The sequence below is a fragment of the Bison bison genome, unplaced genomic scaffold (assembly GCF_000754665.1).
Source record: "Bison bison bison isolate TAMUID 2011002044 unplaced genomic scaffold, Bison_UMD1.0 scf7180017864156, whole genome shotgun sequence".
Classification (NCBI taxonomy): Eukaryota; Metazoa; Chordata; class Mammalia; order Artiodactyla; family Bovidae; genus Bison; species Bison bison.
Genome location: NW_011494728.1, coordinates 660,838 through 675,936, shown reverse-complemented (window position 1 = coordinate 675,936; position 15,099 = coordinate 660,838). Strand labels below are relative to the sequence as shown.

At 36.6% G+C, this 15,099-nt stretch overlaps 1 pseudogene; it reads left to right on the top strand.

Moving 5' to 3' along the window:
- Positions 1 to 11,986: 11,986 nt before the first annotated feature.
- On the top strand, positions 11,987 to 12,664 carry LOC104989468 (annotated as a pseudogene).
- The last annotated feature ends 2,435 nt before the right edge of the window (positions 12,665 to 15,099 follow it).

The window sequence follows — 15,099 nt, the reverse complement described above, 5'->3', positions numbered from 1 at the left end:
AATAAAGTGAAATTTCAAAGTACAACTTGATATATAGCAGTTTTAATATTATGTATTAATAAGAGTATTATATATTAATCAGAGCCTATGTACCATCGATGGACGTGAGTCTGGGTGAACTCCAGGAGTTGGTGATGGACAGGGAGGCCTGGCGTGCTGCGATTCATGGGATCGCAAAGAGTCGGGCATGACTGAGCAACTGAACTGAACTGAACTGAACTGAACTGATGTACCATCAAATGACAGTGAAAGTTGCTCAGTAGTGTCTGACTCTTTACAAACCCATGGACTATACAGTCCATGAAATTCTTGAGGCCAGCTGAGCTACAAGGGAAGCCCAAGAATACTGGAGTGGGTAGCCTATCCCTTCTCCAGTGGATCTCCTCTGGATCTAGGAATTAAAAAGGGGTCTCCTCCATCGAAGGTGGATTTTTTACCAACTGAGCTATCAGGGAAGCCTCTATGTACCATCAAAGCAATATAAATAACTTCTTTGTAAAATCAAAGTAATTAGAGAAACTATTTACATGAAAACATTACTTAACTTCTTTCTCAGAATTATTATCAAACTGGCTGGACTGGCATTTTTGTGCTTCATTTTAACAGACTTAGGAAGCAGTGTTTAAAAAATATCCTACACTGATCACTAAGTTCAAGTTAAATAAAATATTTTACTCATAAATATTTTATAGTTTCTATATTAAGGCATTGGATGTCCTTGAATCGTTCTTTTAAGTGCACAATTTCCATCCCCTTCCCAATGTGATTTCCAGCTCATTATAGAAACAATATAAAGGGAGGAAAGGGAAATCAGGAGGCAAGCAGTAGATGGTTTTACATAAGTTTACAATGGACTCTCCCTAAAATTTTTGTAAAAGAGATCGCTTTCCACCTTGGGAACTATGGGGGGGTCATCAGTTCATAATGGGATATGGGATGGTATCAGTTCACAATGGGATTGTATAAGTCTCTGCTCACAATAACAGAGAGAAGGAAGGACAAGAATCAGGACAAAGATATGGTTCAAGTAAGACATTTGTTAAAGGTAGGTCTGGATCAACAGATGTGAGATTCTGGGCAGGATTCCTCCAAATCAGCAATCTTTAAATATCTGGTTTAATCTTTGTTAATGTGAGCAAGTAGAAAACAGTCCACTTATTTAAAATGTATATTTCTTTCATTATATTTTAAATAGTAGAAATGTCAAAAATAGTAAGCATAATACTGCAATTTAACTTACTAAATTTTTTCTATCATTCATGAAATGGATGTGGTAGTCATTCAGCTTGGATTCAAGATATTTACTTGCTTTCCATCCCCTAGGATTGTCAGATTTATTAAAAAGAAAACAAAACAAACAGGAGAGTCAGTCAAATTTGAATTTCTGACAAATAGCATATAATTTTTAGTGGCAACACTAAATATTGCATATCCTATATATTGCATATAAGTGTATCCAAATTTTTATACAAAATATATTCACTGTTAATCTAAATTTCAGATTGAGCTGGATGTCTGGTATTTCATCTGGTAATCTTACCACCCCCATTTGGAAACTGTGGAACTCAATTCAATTTAAAATATAAGAGCCAGAAATGTTCTATGCTCAGAACTCTTCATGGGACATACATTTTTTAAAGGATGGATTGCAGGCTAAGGAAGCAAGAAAGCTTCTGATAAAAGATAAAACTGGAGAGTTTAGGCTGTTTGCTGTTCTAGACATGAGTTGAAGGAGATTTACACATGGAAGATGGTGGAACAGCTAAAGAGAAGAGAGAATTATAGGATTTAGAAGTGGTAAAATCAACAGGGAAAGTTATTTGTCTAAACTAACAGAAGCTAAAGCTTTAGGGTGCTAATGTAACAAGGATGTTTTCTGGAGAAGATATGCAGCTTCTGATTAGTCCACCTGCAACACCCTATGTGTCCCCAAAATCAGTCTTCACAAAACAGCCAGAACAATCTTTTCTAAAAGCAAATGTAATTTTGTTCCTTCCATGCATAAGATCCTTCTATGACTTCCTTTAGCTATTAAGAACAAAACTCATTCTTCATCTGGCCTTTGCTTCACTTTTCAGCTACATATACTAACCTCCTCCCCATCCATCCTCAAGCTCTCCAACCACATTGGCTCTCTTTATCTCTCAGACCCAATATTGCTCCCTGTGCAATAAGGCTTTGGATCTTTTGTCTTTAATTTTTAAGTCACCTGACTCCTGTTCATCCTTCTAATCTAAATTGTCATCTCCTGTCAGAAGTTGTTCTACACTTTCCTGCCTGTATCAATTCTTCTATTACATCAAATTGGGTATCTCCTCTCCTTACCACTGGTAAAGAGTTGAACTTCTTAATGTCTACCACTCTTTATTATAGCAAATATTAGAGATATTCACAAGTAGAGAGAATAAAATAATGTAGTCTCATGTTTCCAATGTCCAAATCCAGCAAATAGTTATTCACGGCAGTCTCATTTCACTATGTCTTCACCTAGAACCTGATTGTTATTATTTTGGGACAATATGTGTGTGTTAAGTCGCTTCAGTCACATTCGACTCTTTGCAACCCTAGTCCGCCAGGCTTCTCTATCCAGGGTATTCTCCAGGCAAGAATACTGGAGTGGGTTGCCATTTCCTTCTCCCAGGGATCTTCCAGACTTAGGGATCAAACCCACATCTCCTGCATTGGCAGGTGGGTACTTTACCACCAGCTTCACCTGGGAATCCCTAATAATTCAGTATGCATCGCTAAGAATATGTACTCTTTTAGAAAACTTACTGCAACTTAAATTTGAAATATGTTTGCATGATTGATTCACATCTGTCTCTCTCTCTGGACTGTAAACGTCAAGAGGATAGAGACTGCATCATTTTTTAATTATCACTGTATTACAACATCTAATACATTCTGAGCCCAAAGCAATTTCTCTGGCCTATCAATAGATGCTGATGGAATCATTTCATGTGTGCATTTTTCATTTTACCTTATCCTTTTTAGTTTACATTTTTTATCAATATGATTTCTAGTTTTATTTTGCAAGTAGAACAGGAAGTACTATCAAAAGGTAACATCCATTAATACCCAGAGTGTTGATTAGCATGCCAAATGAATTTACTACTTCTGATTCAATTGTAGCTTAAGGATTTCCCTTCAGAGAAAGCTAATGAATGAATGCCTAACCAAACTTCACTTAGAATGCAATGAAATACTGTAGAAAGTTTTTTCAAATGCTGTCACAGCATATAAAATTTGTGGAGTGAATATTTAAAAAAAATAAAATCTAACAAGATGAAATTTAGTAAGAAAAAAATGTAAAGTCCTATACGTGGTTAAAAAATACCTCATAATTCCCAAGTATAAGCATAAGATATAACTGGAGGTGAGGCAGTAGAGTCATTGTGTTTAACTATACAAAGAGTGATTTATCTAGAAAAAGGTTTAGGTTTACACTAGGTGGCCCTATGAATAGAATTAGAGTAAAGTGATTAGAAGGAAAAAAAAAAAAACTCAAAAATTAAAAGAAAGTTGTGCTAAAAATAAGAGCTACCCAAAAATATTAGATAGAAGTGTTAAAAACTAGTGTTTACTTACTTTTGCTTTTTCAGTGTTTGTGTGTTCAAGCATAAGGTAGGCAAGCTCTGGTAACTAGCATACAAAGGGATCAAGAACACTGGATAAATTATCAGACTATAAATCTATAGTACCAGACCCTCAAGCCGCTGCCCCTCCCGAGTGCGCAGTGGCCACCGTGGCGGCTGCCAGAGCACGTGGGCAGAAACCTCCCCCTCCTCTCTGTGGGAGGTGAGGGGGTGGGTGCACGGACCCCGCGGTGGAGCCCTGTGCCACTGGTTGTTTTATTTGGCTTCCCTGGTGGCTCAGAGGTTAAAGCGTCTGCCTGCAATGCGGGAGACCTGGGTTCGATTCCTGGGTTGGGAAGATCTCCTGGAGAAGGAAATGGCAACACATTCCAGTATTCTTGCCTAGAGAATCCCATGGATGGAGGAGCCTGGTAGGCTGCAGTCTACGGGATTGCAAAGAGTCGGACATGACTGAGCGACTTCACTTCACTTCATAAATCTATAAGATACTTCCAACCCTTAATCTTTTAAAAAATTCTTTTAGGGTAATATGAAAGGTGAAAAATATTCTTAAACACTTCCTAAAAATGGCAAAGAAAAAATATACAGGTCATTTATCAATAACATAAAAAAATTTTAAGGATATGGTACTTTATAAGTCTTAGGCTTATCTGGGGAAATGCCATAAACTAGAACACAATACTGATAAAAACATTAGATTTTCACCTGCAATTTTCTAGAAATAAACTCAGACACATATGAATAATTAGCTAAATATTAATTTTATTATAAAAATATAATAAATTTTAAAATATGAATGTATAAAGGGCCTTTACCATTTAAGAGGTAACCTAGGCTAATTATTTTTAAAAAATTTTTTTAATTGGAGGAAAATTACGATTACAATGTTTTGTTGGTTTCTGCTGTACAACAATGCAAATCAGCTATAATTATACATGTATCCCCTACCTCTTTTTTTTTTACAGAATTCCAAATAATATATTTATTTTTTAATATAAATTTATTTACGGATTCATGTTGATGTATGGCAAAACCAATACAATATTGTAAAGTAATTAGTATCCCCTACTTTTTAAGTGTCCTTCCCCTACCCCATCCTACTCCTCTAAGTCATCACAAAGCACCAGGCTGGGCTCCCTGCTTTACATAACAACTCCTCACCAGCTATCTATTTTATACATGATAGTGTATATATGTTGATCCTGCTTTCTCTGTTCATCCCCCACTGTGTCCACAAGTCTATACTCTACATCTGCATCTCCATTCCTTCCCTGTAAATAGGTTCATCAATGCCATTTTTCTAGATTCTATATATATATGTGTGTGTGTGTGTGTGTGTGTGTTATACACTATATACATATATATATTTTTTTTTTTTTTTTTTTTTACTTACTTCACTCTGTATAACAGGCTCTAGGTTCATCCACCTCATTAGAACTGACTCAATTCATTATTTTCTATGGCTGACTAATATTCTCAAGAAAACAACAATTCTGAAAGACATGTGTACCCCAGTGTTCATTGCAGCACTATTTACAATAGCCAGGACAAGGAAGCAACCTGCATGTCCACTGACAGATGAATGGATAAAGAAAATGTGGTACATAATATACAATAGGCTAATTCTTGTAAAAGTTCCTCAAAACGTCTCTCTAGTCTCTCATTAAACACATGCAAGTCTAAAGAATCTACTCTCTCAAGAAGTGGCTTATGGCATGTACTTTAAATGTTAGAAATTCTTTTATGTTAAGTTACATCTTCCTTCCCTATAATTTCCCCTTTTTATCCTGGTCCTATCCTTCAGAACTTCCCCCAATTAGATCCAAACTTTCCTACATATGTGAGTCCTTAAAATAATCAAAAAGAGCACTAAATGTCCTAATTTTCCTTCTCCAATGATGCCTCCTCATGTCATGATTTACAGATAGTAACCGGTCGAACAGAGTCGGACACGACTAAAGCGATGCAGCAGCAGCAGCAACCCAGAAATGTGCTCACTGCTTGCCCTTGAACATTCTTTGATTTGATTAAAGGACCCTCAAAATAGAACTTTCCAGAAAAGAGCTCAGTATTCCAGGTGAAGTCTGGTCAGCAGCACAAAATAAATAAGCCTCATCTGTCTCATTTCTGTTAATGCAAGTCCACAAAATACCATTGACTTATATCAAGCTTATTAGCAACTAAGTTAAAGTTTTTTTTTTTTATATTGCTGTTAACTAGCCGTGGAATTGATTAACAAATAACCAAAATTTCTATGTAAATCCTGTAAAAGCTTTACCCATTTTTAAGAAATAAATGGATTTTACTCAATTAGCAAATGAGTCAAAGTTCTATTAATATTTGCATTTTAAAATTATAAAATTAAATACAGATTACAGTGAGATATCACCTTACACTGGTCAGAATAGCTATCATCAAAAAATCCACAAAAACCAAATACTGGAGAGGGCATAGTGAGAAGAGAACCCTCTTGCACTGTTGGTGGTAATGTAAATTCGTACAGCCACTATGGAAAACAGCATGGTGGTTTCCTCAAAAAGTAATAATAGAGCTACCATATGATGCTGCAATCCCACTCCTGGGTATATATCCAGAGAAAAACATGACCCCAAAAGATATATGCAACCCCATGTGCACCGCAGCACTGTTTACAATAGCCAAGACATGAAAGCAACCTAAATGTCCATTGACAGAGGAATGGATAAAGAAGATGTGGTACATATATACGATGGAATTTTACTCAGGCATTGAAAAGAATGAAACAATGCCATTTGAAACAACATGTATGGACCTAGAGAGTGTCACACTAAGTGAAATCAGTCAGACAGAACAGGAGAAATATCATATGATATCCCTTATATATGGAATTTGAAAAGAAATGATACAAATGAACTTATACTTAACAGAAAGAGTATTTTCCCTGACTTAGAAAATGAATTTATAGTTGCCGGAGATGGGGCTGGTGGGGAAGGGATAGTTAGGAACTATAGGAAGGTCATGTACACATTGCTATATTTAAAATGGGTAAAAAACAAAGACCTATTGTATAGCACATGAAACTCTGCTCAATGTTATGTGCCAGGCTGGATAGGAGGAGGGTTTTGGGGAATAATGGATACATCCCCCCCAAAAAAAGATACAGATTAAATGACACATTGAAGCCCATAACCAGATATTAACAAAAATTATTCTAGAATGATCCATGGCCTAGATTCTGCACATTTCACTATACCACCATGCCCTCTTATAAGTGTTTTCCATGATTTTTATTGATAACACTGCTTATAACAAAATTTTTCATGTAGCAATATGTAATCACTAAATAGAGATATATACTCTTAATTACTTGTTTTTTTGCAATGGCACCCCACTCCAGTACTTTTGCCTAGAAAATCCCATGGACGGAGGAGCCTGGTAGGCTGCAGTTCACGGGGTCGCGAAGAGTCGGACACGACTGAGCGACTTCACTTTTACTTTTCACTTTCATGCATTGGAGAAGGAAATGGAAACCCACTCCAGTGTTCTTGCCTGGAGAATCCCAGGGACGGGGAAGCCTGGTGGGCTACCGTCTATGGGGTCGCACAGAGTCGGACACGACTGAAGCAACTTAGCAGCAGCAGCAACACAAAGGGTGGTGGTTTGTTTAGCACTTTGGAATGAGAAGCTTTTCTTAAAATACATATTTTTAAAAACTATCTTTAATTCAAGCTGACAGGTAATTTTTCTTAAGAGTCTAGAATGATGAAAGTAGCATTTTATGCTAAGACTCTTGAGACAGTAAACAAAATAAGAATTATGTGCTTAAACCAAAACTTATGAACTATGGACTTATAATTTATTAGCATGGAACTAAAAGCCATTTTAAAAATTGAAAATGATATACTTTTCATCAGCTTTTCAGTTTCTTTCCAGAAGTGAACTGAAAAAATATCCATTAGAGCTGCAAATATATTTCAGCAGGGAGAGTTCAAGTAGGTTCCTGCTGAAGAGATGGTGGTTGATGCCTACAAAGTAACAGCAAGGCCCTTGAACCAGGATATCTGAAGAAACTTGATATGTATAATTTATACATCATTCAGTAGTTTTGGAAAATCCTTACTTTCTTATATTGCCATAGACAGGTATGTAGTTATATTTGCAATTAATTATTTCTGTAAGCCATTGTGATAAATTACAGGAAAATATTGCAAAGGTATTTAATTGAGAATCACATTTTCTCTGAATTCACTGGGAGCTCCACACACCATTCTGGAGCATCTTGGGGAAAACAAGATCCAAGTCTGTCATCTGCAACTACTAATTATCTCTCATGAGTGAGGACACCCTGGCCTAGCTATGTCAGGGAAATCATCATGGCTTTACAAATGATGCTTATTTTGTAATTCAGCCAGCTATGACAATTCAACCACTCACCTACCCTGATGATGACTCTCTCACCCTCATGGTCATATGAAGGTTTGCCATTTTACCTTGTCATACTTTACTGCATTCTCTTGACTCCTGCTCTCAAAAGTCTCATGTGGTCCTGTTGGCTTGATTCATATTCTGCAAAATGTAAAGGTTTTCATCTATAAAATATTCATTAGATTATAGAACAAGTTTTTTCCCTATTATTCTCTTTCAAGGACATTCAAGTAAAAAGTTCTGTTCTTTCCCTCAGAAACTTAAATACCTATCTCCTCTAAAGATATAAAGCTCACAGTAATTAGTTTATATTTTCAATCTATTTTGAATTATAACTGCAGTATTTTATATTTTCAATCTATTGTGAATTGTTATAAAATCATGGCAAGTACACAAGACTTAAAGATTTGCCAATAAATCCAGATAATGTCATTTATTATGGTAATAAAATTACCTTTTCGAGTTTGGATTTCTTCACAGGAATTAACATCAATTATCTGAAAGGTATTATGATGGTAAAATTAGTCAAAATAAGTGAAAACTCCTGGCCCAAATTCTGACACTTAGTAGTCCTCCTAGATATTTTTTAAATTGTAAGCAACCAATTCAGTTAGTATGATACTTGACTTTTTTCAAAATTCTTTTGACAAAGACTGACTGCTTTCAAAGTCCCAACAGTATTGTAGGATGAGCAAATAAAAATAATTAATCAGGGCACAAGATATATTACAGTAACAAAAGGTGATATGATCTCTGCAGAGTAAATGAAATGTGTATTACTAATTATACTTTGCATATTGACAACATGACTAAAAAGTGAAATTGAAAGTCACTCAGTTGTGCCCGACTCTTTGTGACTCAATGGGCTATCACAGTCCACCAGTCCATGGAATTCTCTAGCCCAGAATACCAGAGTGGGTAGCCTTTCTCTTCTCCAGGGGATCTTCCCAACCCAGGGATCGAATCAGGTTTCCCACCTTGCAGGATTCTTTACCAGCTGAGCCACAAGGGAAGCCCAAGAATACTGGAGTGGGTAGCCTATCCCTTTTCCATGGGGATCTTCCTGACTCAGGGATCAAACCAGAGTCTCCTGAATGGTAGGTAGATTCCTTAGCAATTGAGCCATCAAGGAAGAAGCCTCACTAAAAAATAACCCAGCACAAATTTTATTTGAAAAACAGTCCAGAGATTATTCCAAAGCAATGTGTTTTATATTCTTTATTTTCCAATTCCGTATCAAAAATAAAGATTGAAAATTTGTAGCAAACAAAAAGACTTAAAGAGTGATGACTGTAGGTCACAGAAATCTGAAATTTGATTGGAAAAAATAAAACTTTCTTATTAGCACTTGCTCCCCACACACACCCCATCATTTCCTTACTGATGCCATAAGTTACTCTTGGTGAATTTAAGAAAGCATAATCAGATTCAGCTATTGACAATAAGTTAGCTATGAATTTCAGATACAGAAATATAATGTTATTGAGCACAATGTCTACTTTAACTTTCTTCAAAGGTATAGGATTTCTTGCATTTGTACCTCTAAAGAGAACTTGTGGAAAATGTTTAAGGTAGCATTCATTTGTTCACTTGAATGAATAAAATCTATATTACAACAGAACAGTGACTATTTACATGGAATACTACCATAGAAATTATATAGATATATAGGTGTATAGATATATAGGTGTATTTTAAAATTTCTATAACACAGCAAAAAAATTAACTTTTAGAAACTGATAGCAAACATATTTTTCATGAAATTATATGGATCGAGTTTGGTAGATAGAATCAGTTCTATCAGTTTTCAGAGAAATCTTAAAGCCATACCTCTTGAGAGGTAACTATTTAATATAAGAATAATGCATTAAAAATAAATGTAAATAATAATACAAATAATAACTATAAGACCAGTTAATGTCAGAATAACACATATACTCTGTGCACTTAAATAACAGAAGACTAGGTTCATTCAGTTCAGTCACTCAATCATGTCCGATTCTTTGAGACCCCATGGACTGCAGCACACCAGGCTTCCCTGTGCATCACCAACTCCCAGAGCTTGCTCAAACTCAAGTCCATCGAGTGATGCCATCCAATCATCTCATCCTCTGTCATCCCCTTCTCCTCCTGACTAGCTTGGGGGACTTTTTTGGGTACAAGGCATATTTATATAAAATATATATGGATAATATTGAGCAGTTATTTTTCATTATTTCTATAAACTGTTTTCAGGGTAAACTGCCACCTTTCTAAAGGAATAGGAAATAAAACAACTGAAAGTATTCAGCCTTCCTAAAGGACACATGCTTCCCTGGTTGCTCAGTGGTAAAGAATCTGCCTGCTAATATAAGAGACATGGGTTCAGTCCGTGGGTTGGCAAGATCCTCTGGAGAAGGAAATGGCAACCCACACCTATAATCTTACCTATATTCTTGCCTGTATATCAGAAATTCCATAGACAGAGAAGCTTGGCTGGCTAGAGTCCATGGGGTCGCAAATAAGTTGGACATAACTTAGTGACTAAACAACAAAAGGACACACATCAAGTTGAATACCTGCTAGGATTTAAATTTAGGAGTCATACTGAAGTTCCCCAAATCTCACAACTTTTGATACTGGTAAAGGTGACCAGAGGTGACAGAAGATGAGATGGTTGGATGGTATCACTGACGCAGTAGATATGAATTTGAGCAAACACTGAGAGATAGTGAAGGACAGGGAGGCCTGGCATGCTGCAGTCCATGGAGTCATGAAGAGTTGGGCACCACTTAGCAACTGAACAACAACAAAAACGACCAAGAGGCTGAAAGGCTGAAGAAATCTAAAAGGGGATTCGCTCTGAGATATTCTTCCAATACAGACCTTGTTACATCATTATCAAGGACTTCCTAGCTCTTAGACTGGAAATCCAAGTTACCACGAATCCATCTGAACTTCAGTTTTTATTCAAATTTGACAATAATTATTTTTTCTTCTCCAGAAAATGTATTATTTTTTACTGTCTAAGACACGAGGGAAATCTTCATGTCCTATTCTTCTTTTACTATATACTTTTCTTAGAGATATATCATTTACTTATCAAGCAGCACAAAGACAACTCTACAAGGTGTTGATACCTGACTTTGACAGCTACCCACAATGTATCGTAACATTACTTTGGTAGTGATTCACCATGAACAATGATACTCTTCCTTTTGCTTATTAACATATTGTATTTTATTTTATAATGTGGTCTGCTGCTGGGGCTAAGTCGCTTCAGTCATGTCCGACTCTGTGCAACCCCACAGATGGCAGCCCACCAGGATCCTCTGTCCCTGAGACTCTCCAGGCAAGAATACTGGAGTGGGTTGCCATTTCCTTCTCCAACGCATGTATGAGTGCTAAGTCGCTTCAGTCGTGTCTGACTCTGTGCGATCCCACAGACAGCAGCCCACCAAGGCTCCTCTGTCCACGGGATTCTCCAGGCAAGAATACTGGAGTGGGTTGCCATTTCCTTCTCCAATAATGTGGTCTACTTTTCTTTAATTCATTGTAACTCATATTAAGTATCTCATTCTTATATGTAACTTGATTCAGTTATTTGTTGTCTATAGCTTCCTCACTTGGGTTATACCTTTTTCTTAAATTTAACTACATTTTTTTTTTTCTATTGAAAACTGGCAAAACACTCCATAGGGAAGGATAAAATCACAGTTCTCATATTCAAGGGAAATGAGTTGTTGGATATGATTTACTGAAACTTAAGATGGGTCTGGATACCATTTAAATTACTTTTACTCACATAATACTTTTAGCATTTTATTTTATTCACTATTATAATCTTTATCATGAGAACTAATTTGGAACAACTGTCTGTTGCAATGGAAGGATTTGATAATAAAACTGATGAATGGAATTTGATATCTGTTCAAATGTTTCAAAAAGGAATAGGACTCATTTAAAAGCTTTCTGTCCTCTCTTTTTGCTACCACACTGCCATGATCATGGGTCCTGTGCACACTCCCAGGAAGGGCCTGTCCCAGTGGACTCTGCCCGACAGCCACAGCATCTCCACCTGGCTAAAGCTGACCTCTGACAATGTGAAGCATAGATCCAAGAAGGGCCTGTGTGCTACTTACTGAGTCGCTTCAGTCATGTCCAACTCTGTGTGACCCTATGAACTGTAGCCTGCTAGGGTCCTCTGTCCATGGGATTCTCCAGGGAAGAACACTGGAATGGTTGCACTGCCCACCGCCAGGGGATCTTCATGACCCAGGGATCGAACCCACATCTCTATGTCTCCTGCACTGGAAGGTAGGTTCTTTATCACTAGTGCCACCTGGTAAACCCAAGAAAGGCCTGACTCCCTCACAAATAGGTGTGATCCTGAGAGACCCACATGGTGTTACAGAAGTATGTTTTGTGACAGGCAATTAAATCTTGAGGATTCTTAAGTCCAAAGGACTTGCTCCTGATTTTCCTGAGGATCTTTAGCATTTAATTAAGAAAGCTGTTGCTGTTGGAAAGCATCTTTAGAGGAACCAAAAGGATAAAGATGCTAAATTCCATCTGATTCTGACTGAGAGCCATATTCACCATTGGTTCAATATTATAAGACCAAACGAGTCTTCCCTCCCAATTGGAAATATGAGTAATAAACAGCCTCTACTCTAGTTGCATAAATTTATCTAATGTACTCAAGCAATAAAGTCACTGTATTAACTAGAAAAAAGTTCCCTCTAGATAATGACCTTTATTTTTGACAATGGCATGATGTTTAAGACATTAGATTTTTTTTCCTGCAATTCCTAGGTAATTTCAGATTTCAGAGACCTGTTATATCTGGCAATCTTAATTCTAGTTTGTTAGTTCACATAAGAAAATATAGTTTATTTATGGAAAACCTTGGTAACATGCAACTAGAAATTTTGAAAGGGATAAACAAAAATAAGCATTTCAAGATAATACCAATGAAGATATCTTTCTTTTGATTCCATAAAACAGAATGTTATTAAAGTGCAACTCAGAAAAATGTACATATCATTATTTTAATAACAAATCCTCTATAAAATACCTGTCTAGAAAATATAAGTTATTGGGAGCAATTAATATTTCCTGAAACATTTATTATGATCATTTAACTTCACAGGATCTAGAAATAGCCAAATTACATCGATAAATTTGGAGCACTGTGGAATATAATTACTCCTATATCACACTATTGTCATTGGCTTCTAAATCTCACCTTACTGTTTTTCTTTTGTTCTTTGTTTTAATATTTTTGATGTTATCTTTGTGTTATAATATATATTTATAATCATCAAGCCTTTTGAAATAAAGCATATTAGAAAATCAATAAAGGAATGCACACAAACAAACTGAGAGCCAACTCTGTTTAGAGTAGCAAAAATGACTTCAGCTCTCATCTAGAATTGACCATCTCAAATTGGCCAGACTTCCTGTAGAAAATCATTTTCTTCTTTGCTCAACTAAAGACACAGGAGAGTTAAATAGACCAGGAGTCTGTAAACATTTTCTATAATGATACAGAGAGTAAATATTTTAGGATTTGTTGGCTACATATATTCTTTGTCACATATTCTTGAAGTTTCTTTTTTTTTTAACCTTTAAATATATAGTACATCATTCTTAGTTTACTATTGTATAAAAACAGGCCTTGGACCTACTTTATCCAGTAAGCATGTGTGACTGCTAAGTTGCTTGAGTCCTGTCTGACTCTTTGTGACCCTAAGGACCGTAGCCCACCAGGCTCCTCTGTCCATGGGATTCTCCAGGCAAGAATAGCAGAGTGGGTTGGCATGCCCTTCCCCAGGAGATCTTCCCAACCCAGGGATCACATCCACATCTCATTATGTCTGCACTGGCAGGTGAGTTCTTTAGCACTGGAAAGAGCTAAGGTATTTTGGAGGCTGCATCCTTCTTACTCAAGGCTGTCTCACACTGCCATGGCATTAACTCTCAAGAACTCTCATAGTGAGGATCAGACCAGGAGACCTGGTCTGATCCTCATTATGCTACCCTAATGGGAACCTCAACTACAATCCTCAGTAGTTCCTCTCTGAGCAAGTGTTAGTAAACTGTGGTTATGAAATGTACTAAGATTTGGAGTTGTGCAACATCGATCCAAATTCTAGCTGTGTGTCATGCTGGCAAGGAGGCATTGTTTAAGTTAAAGGACAAGATGTTCCATTTCCTCCCTAGTAAAATGGGAACACTAAAACCGGTGCTATGTCGATGAACTCAGATGAGATAACACTTGAGAAAACAACTTCCCAGAGCCTAGAGTACTATATAGCCTCAGACCCTGCCAGTTTCCATCTCATCCTTCTGGGCAGCTGCCCAGCAGCAGGAGCAGCAGTAAGTGCTGACATCTTGCAAAAGCCAGTGCTGCAAGTACGAGGCTATTCCTTTCTCTCAGGATCAGGCAAGTTCAGCATTACTCTCAGACTTCTTTCTTTCCACTGAACTCATTGTTGTAGTTGTTCAGTCACTCAGTCATGTCCAACTCTTTGCAACCTCATGGACTGCAGCACACGCTGAACTCATTATCTGCAAGCATTTATCAGGGCAGTTATTTGTTAAGGCATCTAATCAAAATGTGAAGGCATGGAACTAAAGAAAGCTATTTATGAAAGGCACATTATGGGGGTCTGTTATAGATTGTCTACTACCCTCCCATTACTTTTGTTTTCTTTTAATGTATTTGTCCTATACATTATTTATTACATATTACTAATTATAATAGGGATACTTAAGTGGAGAATTTTGCCATTTTTAGGATATCTGGTTTAAAATTATGGCTTTCAGAATATGAAAAGGCTGGACTGAATATAATTTAATTTCACAAAATGTTTTGAATTTGAGATAATATTTGAGATAAATTTTCCTCTGAAAGCATATATAGCACTAGCCTAGACTATCTGTTTCTCTATCCATGTTCATGCTTTCAACAAAACTTAGACGTCAAATACCAATCACTTACTTGTTTTGTTTTCTAACCATTTAGCTGCATGTTCTTTCCAACCTCCTTATAAATGCCTCTTATGCTCTTTCCTTTGGCTTAGATTTTCATTGCCTTTAACTTTATTTCTTGGTA